Source organism: Coenobita brevimanus, chromosome 104 (genome assembly GCF_032717465.1).
Source record: "Coenobita brevimanus isolate Jiangsu-jjx chromosome 104, ASM3271746v2, whole genome shotgun sequence".
Taxonomy (NCBI): domain Eukaryota; kingdom Metazoa; phylum Arthropoda; class Malacostraca; order Decapoda; family Coenobitidae; genus Coenobita; species Coenobita brevimanus.
The window spans coordinates 18,814,995-18,828,050 of NC_137057.1; the positions used below are offsets into that span (position 1 = coordinate 18,814,995).

At 38.3% G+C, this 13,056-nt stretch overlaps 1 protein-coding gene across 1 annotated transcript in view; it reads left to right on the forward strand.

Moving 5' to 3' along the window:
* Nucleotides 1–12,223, forward strand: part of MED11 (mediator complex subunit 11) — a 427,497-nt gene extending 415,274 nt beyond the window's left edge. Inside the window, exon 4 of the transcript XR_013900194.1 lies at nucleotides 12,209–12,223. The gene's annotated coding sequence lies outside the window, so the exon portion shown is untranslated. The remainder of the gene's footprint in view (nucleotides 1–12,208) is intronic.
* Nucleotides 12,224–13,056: the final 833 nt, after the last annotated feature.

The following is a 13,056-nucleotide window of genomic DNA, read 5'->3' on the forward strand; positions in this document are numbered from 1 at the left end:
TGTTTATATGTTTGATTTACGGGATGCCTTCCATCTAAACTGAATCATCTGGTGTTAGTCAGAACTCAGGATAAAAACGTTTCCATAGCAAAGAAAAAGTTTGCTAGATGGTTGATATCTAATGTCTACAAAGCTTCTCATACTCATCATTATCTATGCGGAAGGTCGTAATTTTCTTACCCTCTTACTGGCATTAATGTTCATATAATGATTCAGGATTATGAATACAGTACTCAGTTTTGCAGTCTTGCTTCCCTTTAAAAAATTTTTTTCTTTCGTGGACAGCCTAAAGAATCATGTTGTATCTGTGGACCTCTCTATGGCATGTTCATTAACTGGAAATCACATTCAAAGACAACTAATGAACAGAAACCCTTACTAGTGAAGGAAAGCAGTAATCAGCCTGATTAAAATACTTTTTTGTCAGTGACTGTATTCTTCACACAGGCAAACTGAACTGGAACAACAATTCTTTCCATAGGTAACCATATTCACTTTGCAAACGTGAAAGGAATGTGGGAAGGAAAAGAAGGATGAGAAAAGATAAAAGGAACATATGCATTCTGAAAGAGGAATGGCAGGAATAGAAAAATCGGATCGCATGGAAGAAAGAAGGAATTGAGATAAATGTGCAGGGAAGTGACAGAAGCAGCAGTGAGGACGCGAGGAGCAAAGAAAAAGGGTGGGGAAAAGCGAAGACACGTGAAGGAAAGGAACTGCAATTCAGGAGAGAGTGGAGGTGAACTGGGTTAATGAGAACCCTGGCACTGTTTTTCACCATGCTACTGTATATATGGCTTAGTGGTAGAGAGAAACATCGAAAGTCAGCTTTGATCGGTGTTATGTTTTTTACGGCTAGCAGTGTGGAGAACTTAGACTCACATAGGTTACAATGATGAATGATGTGAGAGTTGGTAAAGCAAGACAACCACCTCAAGTAAAACGGTCAAAAAATATGAACAGTAATGCTTTAAAAATATTATCAGATTCCGAACTTTTGTACAACCCTGGAAAACGAGCCATGAACCGCAGGATACGAGCCCAGCTCTATAACAAGACTGCTCTCGCTCTTTTAATCTCACTGTTTTCAGGCTGACATTTGTATACCAAGAATCATTCACCCACACCCACCCACCCCCGCACCAGCCCCCATATATATATATATATATATATATATATATATATATATATATATATATATATATATATATATATGTGTGTGTGTGTGTGTGTGTGTGTGTGTGTGTGTGTGTGTACCATGTATATGTTTTATATAGGTATATAGCAGTAGGTGGGGACGCTCACCGTCCACTCACTCAATGTAGTGCTGCTCTCGGGTGACTGCCCTTCCCTCTCTTCTTTCCTTCCTTCCTCTTATGTTTTTCTTTCATTCTTTCCTTCCTCTTCCTTTTGTCAACGAGTGACTCTACAGTACACTGAGTGACAAGCCAAATGGTTTCCTCTACTCCAGGAAACCATTTACCGCGCTCTGTGGTAACCATATACCGGTATCGAAACTATGGCACTTGGTGGTAAAGTGGGTAATTAAGGCAATCCAACCGGGCTGAGCCTCTGTCGGTTTATATCCAAAGGGTGGTTGGGGTTTATTGCTCACGTAATGCCACTCAGGGATGAGTAAGGCTGGTCCCTCTCATCTTAAATGCCAGGACTTGTTTTTCCCTTGAACCAGTTTCCTTTAAAGAGCTATTTTCTCTTCTGGACTTATTTTTCCCCATGAACCTATTTTCCCCATGGAACTATTTTCCTGATACCCAGCTTTCCCACATGAACCTCGTCTCTCCCATCGACCTCTTTCACCCGTGGATAATTTTTCTCAATGGTCCTATATTTTGCCAAGGGGCCTATTTTCCACACAAACCTATTTGCCTTCCATAATCCTACTTTCACTCTAAAACCTGATGTTACACATGGACCTGCTTTTCTCATGGGGACACACTTGGACATATTATTGTCTACCATGAACCTATTTCCTCCACGGATCTGTATTGCTTATTAGGTCTATGTTTCTATATCTGCCTGTTCTCCCAGGGACATACCCCACATGGTCTTGTTTTTCCCAAAGGACCTATTATAATAAGTATCCTCTTTACTCCAACAGATCTATTACCAAGTGAACCTATTCTCCCCATGCATCCACCCACCCACCCACCTACTTACTATTCTATTACCTGCTCATTCAATATCCTCCATGTCCTACTGGAAGCCATTCATAAACCCATCCACCAACAAAGTCCACCTGCCCATGAAGCCCACTGACTCATCCTCCCCCGAAGCCCAACCGACCACAAAGCTTATCCACTCACAAAGTCCACCCACCCACAAAGCCCAACTACCAACAGATCCCACCGACTCACAGTGCCACCCACCCACTAGTGCCACTCACCCATCCACCCACCAGCAAAACTCACCCACCTACAAAGCCCAGTTGATCACTCAAGTAACCACCCTCACACTTTGGCAACTTACCCCACCACGTCTACCTACCATCGAAATCCACCCTACCTATCCTAACCACTCACGAAACTCCATCTGTCCACCCATCCATTATATTCACCCAGCCTACCAAATTTGTCCATCCTAAGCATCCACCCCAACTGTTAAATACCCAGTCGTCCATCCTGCTCACCCACGCTGCCCATCCCTACCACCCCAATCGCCTTTCTCCATCCACCCACGCCACTCGTCCTTCCCACTCCTATCACCCTACATGTTCACCAACGTACCTAAAGAATTGCCCACCCCATCCATCCGCAAATCAACCGACTGACGTGAACATCAAGGCTGGGCCACCAACAGGAGTACTTGCAAGTTTACACACACACACACACACACACACACACACACACACACACATACACGCACACATACACGCACACACACACACACACACACACACACACACACACACACACACACACACACACAAAGGCACAGCTGCTTTTACAGGGTAAATGAAGTATAACTTTCTTCGAGCAGCTGTTCCATTTTCCATGAATTCGGGCAAACTTGTTTCTTGCTAAAATCCTTGGATAATTCAAAGTTAGGAGAATTTGAAAATGCTGATATCAGTCCTTCCACTTCTCCTTGTGCTATACTTGCGTGTAACTTATGACATCTCTTGCATGAAACCCAAGGCTATGTTTATGATTCAGCCATCAAGGTTCATACTAAATGTATATGTACCCTGATGGTGGCTCTTATTGGTGAGTTGGCTACAGCTGAAAGGCAGAAAGGCTGGGAGAGCAGAGACTAGTGGCTGCATGACGGTGAAACACTTCCCTATGTAGGCTAGACGAATGATGTATATCTGCTGAGATTAATTTTTGTAATGCTCACAACATGATAGGAAAATGGATAAGGTAGTCAGAGAGAAGTGGGGGTATTAAGAGTGGTGGGGCGCAGTTTACCACATTTACCTGTTCTGAGAAAATAGACGGATAGCCTATATTGAAACTATTGGAAGAATAAAATAGGCGAGAATGGTGCAGAGCAGTAACAGGATGGCCTGCATTGATTTCCAATACTAAGAAAGGGTTGCGCTAAAACACCTTGTGAAGACGGGCTTTGTATGAAAGAATTGCTAGTCGAACGGTAAAACCATATCCTTCTGTGTGTGTGTGTGTGTGTGTGTGTGTGTGTGTGTGTGTGTGTGTGTGTGTGTTTCTGAGACGGTATAAAATATGTACATAAGAACTAGATGGATGTGGAACCACCATGAATGTGAAATTTATTACGTGTAATTGACTGCCTGTATTACTTCCAATGAAATCCCCGCGTCTAAAAAGGTGGGATGAGCAGATGAGAATGGGTGAGACATGCAGGAATATTGGTGGATGGTGGGACTAGTGAAATGTGTGTTAACTGTTATGTAGCATACAGTAGGCATTGTGGGAGCAACAATTTCTTTTCAGTATAGAAAAAAGCAACGTCAACAACATTAACATCGCCCACGCCCATCATTTTTGCTTTTCATTACACTGTAAGATATGGAAAGGAACTATGTAGAAATATGCCTCAACTTACTCGAGAGTAGTTGTAGCCTGAGGGCAGGGGCTGCTCAAGAACACAAAGTATTGGCAGGGGTCCGAGTGACAATATTGTTTGGATGTCAATATGGAAGGTTTGGTGCGATATCTCATATATACTGTACATATATATATATATATATATATATATATATATATATATATATATATATATAGACAGATAGATATAGATATATATCATCTGATCTCATCTCATCAGCCGTTTCAGTGTCCACTGCAGGACCGGCCTATCCCTACCGAAGTGGGGACGATACAGCCCATGTATTTCTACCAAGTGGCTTAGGCTGTCTAGTAGAGATTATATGTAGGGTGAGAAGTGCTTGTAAGTGTAACTGTTGTGTGGGAATGGCTTTGGATGTGTGTGTAGTCTGTAAAACAAGTGTAATCAGCCCGCGCAAGCCGACTGGGTGCAAACATAATTTATAGTATGCGACACTGGTTTAGCCACAGCAACCCTTGTGTCCGCCAATGCAGTACGTGGCCAGAAGAACGCTCCCAAAGTTCATTACCCTGGCGGGGCGCGAACCCTCGTTCTTCAGTGTACGAAAACGCACACTTTACCACACACACACACACACACATAATATATATATATATATATATATATATATATATATATATATATATATATATATATATTCCGAAGATTGGAAGAAACTTCCTCTATGTACTCAAAGGTGGATTAAATTTCTTCCATTTAAATTTTTTAAAAATGTGAAGAGAATCGGCTGGCGCACCTAGTAACGTGTTTTTTTAGCTTCCTAAACCCATGCTATGATTCTCTGTGATTCACGGAAGAATTGATAATGTTTCAGTGCAATTACCATATGAGCGAAAACATCTGTGATTAAGCGACCGCTTGACTGCTTGGAATTGTTGCGTAGAGTCGTGTAAACATACCAGTGACCTTGGTTCCCTTCCCATAATTGTTCAGTTTATATATATATATATATATATATATATATATATATATATATATATCACATTAACTCGTCGTCACTGACACCAGCACTGTAAAAGGTTGCTCAGTGCTGGGTGTTATTAAGGGGTTAATGGATTACATTAGTGTTTGCATCAATACTCTCTCTTTCACGTACACACAAAAACGAACAAAAGAATGATCCCAAAATGCACATTTAACGTCCATCTGAAAGTCCTTACCAATTCATATTCATCCAGTTTATTTTCTGTATTTTTCTATTCTGTTTGGAGAGTACCGGCACTGTATACAGTACTCGCTCGAAACACATTTGTAACCAGAATGGCACTCATCAGAGCGCATACCTCCGCCAAGGCCCGACATGCAGTTCCTTATAATTCAGTCATGTCCTATTTGTTACTGTACGGCAGCTGGAAAAAGACTACCCCTCTATAACAGCATATTTATAACTGCCAGATCCGGAATTTTATATAGATCTGCGCCAAACTGCACACATTCGGATATACCAACATCCTAAATATGCCTGATTTTTTTCATCGAGATCCATGGAATATTCACTGAAAAAAGTACGAAAATGTCGAAAAACGCCCTATCTCCCAATGTTAAAGAAAAAGAGAGAAAAAAAATCCTGGATATGCACCTTTATCCAGATCAGCACCAAAATTTTATGGAACCTATATTGGGCCAAGGCCCATTCTTTTACCAAGTTTCGTGGAAATCCGTCCAGTAGTTTTTGTGTAATCTTGCTCACAAACCAACCAATCAACAAACAAACAAACGGACAGAAGTGAAAACATAACCACCTTGGCGGAGGTAATAATATAAGTAGTGATGACAGTGTTCACCAATATAAATGATTTACTAAGTGAGTAGGTAATATTCCATTTAATTTCGGCCATCCAGGAAGTATTATCTGTGACGTGTAGGCCTACTGTGTCATTACACTTGTATATGTTCACTAATTTATATATAATTCAGATTCAGGTAGAATACTGTATTGATTACAGTATTTTAGTGTATCATACAGGATACAGTACTCTCTCCAAACACATTTGTAATACCATAAATGGTGATGACAGTGTTCAACAAATAGCCTATTTATAAGGTACTGAGTGGGTAGGTTTTTCTAATACTCGGCAAATCCAGTTTCTCAGTATCGGCCCGGTCCCCTTGATGCCAAATAATTGGACTTTTACTTTATGTACACACACACACACACACACACACACACACACACACACACACACACACACACACACACATATGTACGATAAATATGGTCTAAGACACGGGACAGTACGAGCTTTACTCATTCCTGTAAAGATACCATGAATTGGTTGAAATGGAGACTCACAATAAACTGGTAGAGCATGTATACAGACTGGAGATGGCCTTCCAGAATGAGATTGATGAAATAAAGAAGCAGATGCACTTGCAAAAGGAAGAAATAGAAAAACTAGGAAGGTAGGTCAACAAGAAAGACACAACCATATGTGAACTAACAGTGGAAGTGAGTACACTTAGGAGGAAAATGAGTGAAATGGCAAGTACAGTAGTCAACCACGAGAGTATTATGGAAGAGTTCAAAAATGATACAGAGACAATTAGGCAAGTAAGCAGTATGATAGACCAGAGCAATGATATTGAGAAGAAACACAGGTGAATGAAGCTGTGCAAAGCTACAAAAATTATGTGGAAACCACGTATGCTGAAATGGTGAAAGTAAAGAAAGACTTAGAAAGAAGGGCGGAAGAAAAAAGCATTAAAAAGGAAGTGAAAAGAATAATCCAAAACAATCCAAAGATAGTCAGAGATTCAGTAGATATCAACAAATCTATAGTAATCGCTGGTATAAAAGAGGGAGAAGTAAAAAACAAGATCTCAAGAGACAAAAAGGAGATGGCAAATGTAATGAGCTTATTGAAAGAAGTATCAGAGGAAATCTGTAGTAAAGACATAGAGGAACACAAAAAGTTAGGGAAATACGAGAAAAGCAAGTCAAGACCGCTAAAGGTAACTTTCCAGAGTGTAAACACCGTGGAGGAGATACTAAAAAATGCAAAGAATCTTATGGAAAAAGAGGAGTTCAAAAATGTATGGATAAAAAGATGCCTAACACAAGAGGAACTGGAGTTACTGAAAGAGAAGAGGAAGGAAGCAAAAACTAAAATGAGGGAAGATCAGAAGAAGAGAAGATTTTTTTTTTTTTACAAAGTAATAGGATTGCAGGTACGAAAGTGGTACATAAACAGGAGGGAATAAAAAGGAGGAAGGTAGTAGAACCATGTCATGACAAGTATATAAACAAGATGATTAAGCTGATGTACTCAAATGTGGATGGAATGGTATCTAAAGTATTAGAGATGAATGATTACGTCAGAGAAAATGAACCACATATAATACGCTTAACTGAAACAAAATTAACACCAAGGATATCAAATGACATACTAAACTTAGAGGAATATAATATATGGAGAAGAGATAGAAACTTAAGAAAAGGAGGAGGAATTATAATATTAACTAAGAAAAATCTAAAAGTCAATTAAATAAAACTAGATATACCCTCACAAGTAGAACTGATTGCAGTAGAGATCAACACATCTGAAGGGAAAGTTACTGTAGCCAATTTGTACATGCCACCCAGATCAAACACATGGGAAAGAGACGAATATGAGGACCTGGCAGAGAGTACAGTTCAGAGTTTAAGAGCATTATACATAAAATGGAAGAGAAGTCGGAAAGAATTATACTAACTGGAGATTTTAATACAAATATAAATTCGAATACTCTAGATATAATAAGCCAAGAAACCTGTTGGGACCAAAAGCTCCTGGATCTCGTGCAAGAGTTTTTTCTGACGCAACATGTGAGGGAAACCACCAGAAAAAGAGGACTTGATGTACTTGCAATGCTAGATCTCATATTTACTAGGTAAGAAAATGATATTGACAGTTTAATATATCACCCTCCACTCGGCAAAAGCGACCATGCAGTACTAAATTGCAACTTCAGGATAGCATATGACATAGTTAACAGCATTGAAAGTTACAAAAAGAGCCTAAACTATAAAAAGGGAAATTATCATGACCTAAAGAAGTATTTCTTAGAAGTTGATTGGGAAAATGAGCTTAGAGGACAAGATTTAAATGCTGTATATAAAAAATTGTGAATTTTATGAAATAGGAGTCCAGAAGTACAGCCAACAGCACAAAGAAGCAGATGAATAAATACAGAAATGGTTCAATACAGAATGTAAAAAATCAAAAGAAAGAAGAGATTTGTTGTGGAATAGATACAGAAGACACAATAGTGAAAGGGCATATAATAATTACAAACAGGCAAGAAACGATTATACAAGAATAAGGAGGGAAGTCCACAAACAGTTTGAGGAGGATATCATAAATAAAAGTAGTGATCAACCGAAGCTATTTTACAGCTACATCAGAAGCAAAACCAAAGTAAAATATATAATACAATCCATTATGGACGAGGGAATCACGTATACACAAGAGAAAGATATATATTTGTGAAGCACTAAATAAGAATTTCCAATCAGTTTTTACAGAAGAAAACAATTTTGAGAGGGACTATGTGGAACATGCATGCCCACACATACTACCAGATATACAAATATCAGAAAAAGTAATACAGGAGGAGTTAAGCAAATTAGACAGAGGAAAAGCAAATGGTCCTGATGAAATTTCATGTTGGGTGCTACGAGAATGTGCAAAGGGGTTAAGTAAACCATTATTTTTAATTTTCAAGAAATCCTTGAGTCAAGATAAACTACGTGATATTTGAAAGAAAGCAAATATTGTCCCCTTATTCAAGAAAGGGAATAGACAAAATCCACTCAATTACCGACCAGTATCACTGACCAGTGTTGTAAGCAAGGTATTAGAAAAGCTTATAAGAAAAGCTTGGGTAAATCATCTAGAAGAACACAATATGATAACAGAAAGACAGTTTGGTTTCAGAAAAGGAAAATCATATGCTACTAATCTGTTGAGCTACTATGACAAACAGACACAATACAGGAAAGAGAAGGTTGGGTGGACAGTATCTATTTAGATTTGAAGAAAGCATTTGACACAGTACCACACCAAAGACTTTTATGGAAACTGTACCATCAATGAGGAATTCGAGACAAACTGTTTTGTTGGATGCAAGATTTTCTCATAAAAAGAGAAATGAGAAAAGTACTAAGGGGAAACTACTCATCATGGAAAGAAGTGACTAGTGGAGTACCACAGGGTTCAGTGCTGGCACCAATCATGTTTTTAGTGTATATAAATGATACAGACAGTAACACTGGAAATGAAAGCTATCTAAATATGTTCGCAGATGATGCAAAAATTCAAAGGAGAATTACTGACAGAGACTCTTGTAAAAAGCTACAAGAAGAATTAAATAAACTTCATGAATGGAATAATACATGGCAAATGGAATTCAATGTGGACAAGTGTCATGTAATCAAGTTTGGTAAAAGTGGAAAAAGACCTGATTGGGATTATACGTTAGGAAATAAAACCCCACACACATCAGAAAGAGAGAAGGACCTGGTGTGATTATCAATAACAGACTATCTCCGGCTGACCACATCAGTGGGAAGGTACGGAACATGTATACACTGCTTGCAAATATGAGAATTGCGTTCACATACATAAAATAAGACATGCTAAGAAGGATAATAACATCATTCATCAGACCAACCCTGGAGTATGCATCAGTAGTCTGGAGTCCTCATCTCAAAAAACACAGACAAGATTGAAAAAGTTCAAAGGGCAGCTACAAGATGGATACCAAGCTTAAGAGATATAAGCTACGAAGAAAGACTAAATAAACTGAATCTACCATCACTACAGGAGAGAAGGAAAAGAGGTGACATGATAATGCTATATAAATGCATATCAGGGAAGGAGAAAATAGACATAAATGATTACTTAACATGGGGAAGCATCAGCAAGAGGACACTGCAAAAAACTGCATAAGAAGAGAGGTGATAAAGACGTGAGGAAATTCAGTTTCCCAAACAGAGCAATTGATCAGTCGAATGCACTACCGAATGAAATAGTGTGTACGATAAATATGGTTTAAGACACGGGACAGTACGAGCTTGACTCATTCCTGTAAAGATACAATTAGGTAAGAATTAGGTAAGAACACACACACAAACACACACACACACACACACACATATATATATATATATATATATATATATATATATTAGCGATACTTTCGTGCTGTGGGAAGCGGAATCTAATGATGGCCAGCAAAACCAGAGTGATGATGTACATGATTTATTATTGGTGACGTTTCGGTTTTATAACACAAACCATCTTCAGACCTAAAACAGAAATAAAAACACACAAAAAAATAGAAAATAAACTAAAATATAATTTTCTCATCTTCCACAGAATAAAATAACAGGGAACAGAGCAGGTCAAATGAAATAAAATCACAATACAGCAATTTACCAGCTAAAAACAGAGCAATTGTGTAGAGGAGTCGTGTGAGCCAAGGGATGGTCGTAGCTCTGCCGTTAGTAGAGACTCCGCTATAAGTCTAGTCAAGTCATCTCGTGCAGTGAACAAAATTCGAAAGTTCTGGTTATTTATAGGGTGACTCTCCGAATCTGAATGATTTCGAACTGCAGAAAACGATGGTTTCGAGATTGGGAGTCCTGTCCTATGAGACCTTCCCTGATGCTCGGCAATCCTGGTAGCTAGATGGCGCTTAGTTTGACCAATATAGGATGCATTACAGCAACCACACTGAAATCGATACACCACCGAGGACTGCAGGGCATCCGGGACACGGTCTTTAAACATGAAACACTGAGACAGGATTTGGGGAGATTTAAACACCACCCTCAACGATATCTGCGGATAAAAGTCGTGAATTAGATTGATTATCCTGTTACGTAAAAAATTTGATTTAGGACCTAAATACTGTAATGAAAAATAAACTTTAGCTTTCTCAACCGTGTGAATTTTTTCAAAGTATTGGTTCTTAATTTAGTTAGCTGTATTCCAATATACTTATCTACAAATTTAGTTGGGAATCCATTGTGGTACAGGGTTTTCCTCAGAAACTGCAGCTCATTATGTAGAGAAAAATATGAGGAGCATAAATTATAGGCCCTAGTCACCAGAGTTAGAATTAAATTACGTTTATATTGGAGGGGAACGTTTGAGTTAAATTTAGTAGTTAATCCTGTATATGTAGGTTTCCTGTATACTGACGTTGTAAAAGTTCCTTCTGTTCTCTCTATGCAAATATCTAAAAAGGGAGTTTATTATTTTGCTCCGTTTCACAGGTAAACTGTATATTTTTATGTTTAGAATTTAAATAATCCAAAAACAAGGGCACATGAGACTGGGACCTAAAAATGGCAAACGTGTCATCCACGTAGCGTTTGAAATAAAGTGGCTTAAAATGGGTGGGACAATCCTTTAACCATATAGATTCGTGATAAGCTAAAAAAGCATTAGCAAGGCTGGGTCCAAGAGGATTTCCCATAGCCACTCTGTCGACTTGTTTAAAGTAAGAACCATTAAACGTAAAGTAACAGTCTTGCACTGACAATGAGAGCAGTCTATGAAATTGGTCTTTATTTAACCCTCCAATGTTGTTAGTTTCATTAAACAAATTATCACGGCAGATATCCACAGTTTCATCAAGGGGGATATTTGTGAATAGGGATTTACATCAAATGAAGCCATGAAACACTCGTTAAATTTAAGTTCACAAATTCCTTTAGCAAAAGAAAAAGAATCTTTCACAGTGTAATCATTAAAAGTTATCGGAGACAGCAATGGAACAAGATACTTAGCAAGATTATAATTGACAGTGTTTAGGGCAGATAGTATAGGACGAAGTGGGCAGTCCTCCTTATGAACCTTAGGCAAACCATACAAGACACCTGGTTTTGAACCTGATACAAATAATTCCGAATAAGTAGTTTCCTCAATTGCATGTTTAGATTTCAAGTTTCTAAGAAAATTGTTAATTTTATCTTCACTCCTCAATATAAACTGAAATATATCCCCAGTCACCCTACAAAATTTTGAAGAATCACTAAGTATATCCAGCATCTTAGAGTTATAGTCTGTCCTATTCAGTAACACTACTCCATTACCCTTGTCAGGTCTTAAAATGATTAAAGAGTTGTCAGATTTCAAATCCTTGAGGGCAGCATATTCTTCCTTTGTGAAACAACTCCGAGTTTTATCATTATAAAAACTAGAAAAAGCCAAATGCTTTAAACTACTTTTAAAATAATCGAAGGTTCTACCCTTGTTGGGAAAAAAGGCATGGTTTGACAATATTTTAAAAAGCTTCTCAAAAGGGAGAAAGTGGGATAAAAAACTACTCTTCCTGGGGGGGAAAGAAAACTTCAACCCCCTAGATAAGAGGGACTTTTCCACAGTGCCGAGACTTCTCGACGAAAAATTATAAATGACTCTGTCGGGAGATATACCTTGGGGATCTACAAAACCAATTTTCTTTAATTTTTTTTGGTGTATAAATTTAGTTCTAGCAAGGGAATTTACGTTAGTGCGTTCAATTAAGCTGGTCAGATGTACATAATCAATATATGAAACTGCAGATTTTAATTTAACCAAAGACTCATCCAAACGTAGTTTTAAGGAATTTACATGTTTACTTTTAGTTTTAATTTCACTGGTAAGAAGTTTACGTTGGCAATTTTTATACAGCCGAGTAGACTGAAGGTATCTACTATGAGTTTTAAAGTTCAAAAATGTCGGGGTTAGGTCATGATTCTGGCAGATGTTGAGAAACTGAAGATCCTGGTGGGCTTTACGTAACTTGTGATCCAGGCGCTGACTATGCCTGTAGACTTAAAGCACTGGTTCTCCATAGCGATTTCTGATGACATTAGCGATACTTTCGTGCTGTGGGAAGCGGAATCTAATGATGGCCAGCAAAACCAGAGTGATGATGTACATGATTTATTATTGGTGACGTTTCGGTTTTATAACACAAACCATCTTCAGACCAGCTAAAAACAGAGCAATTGTG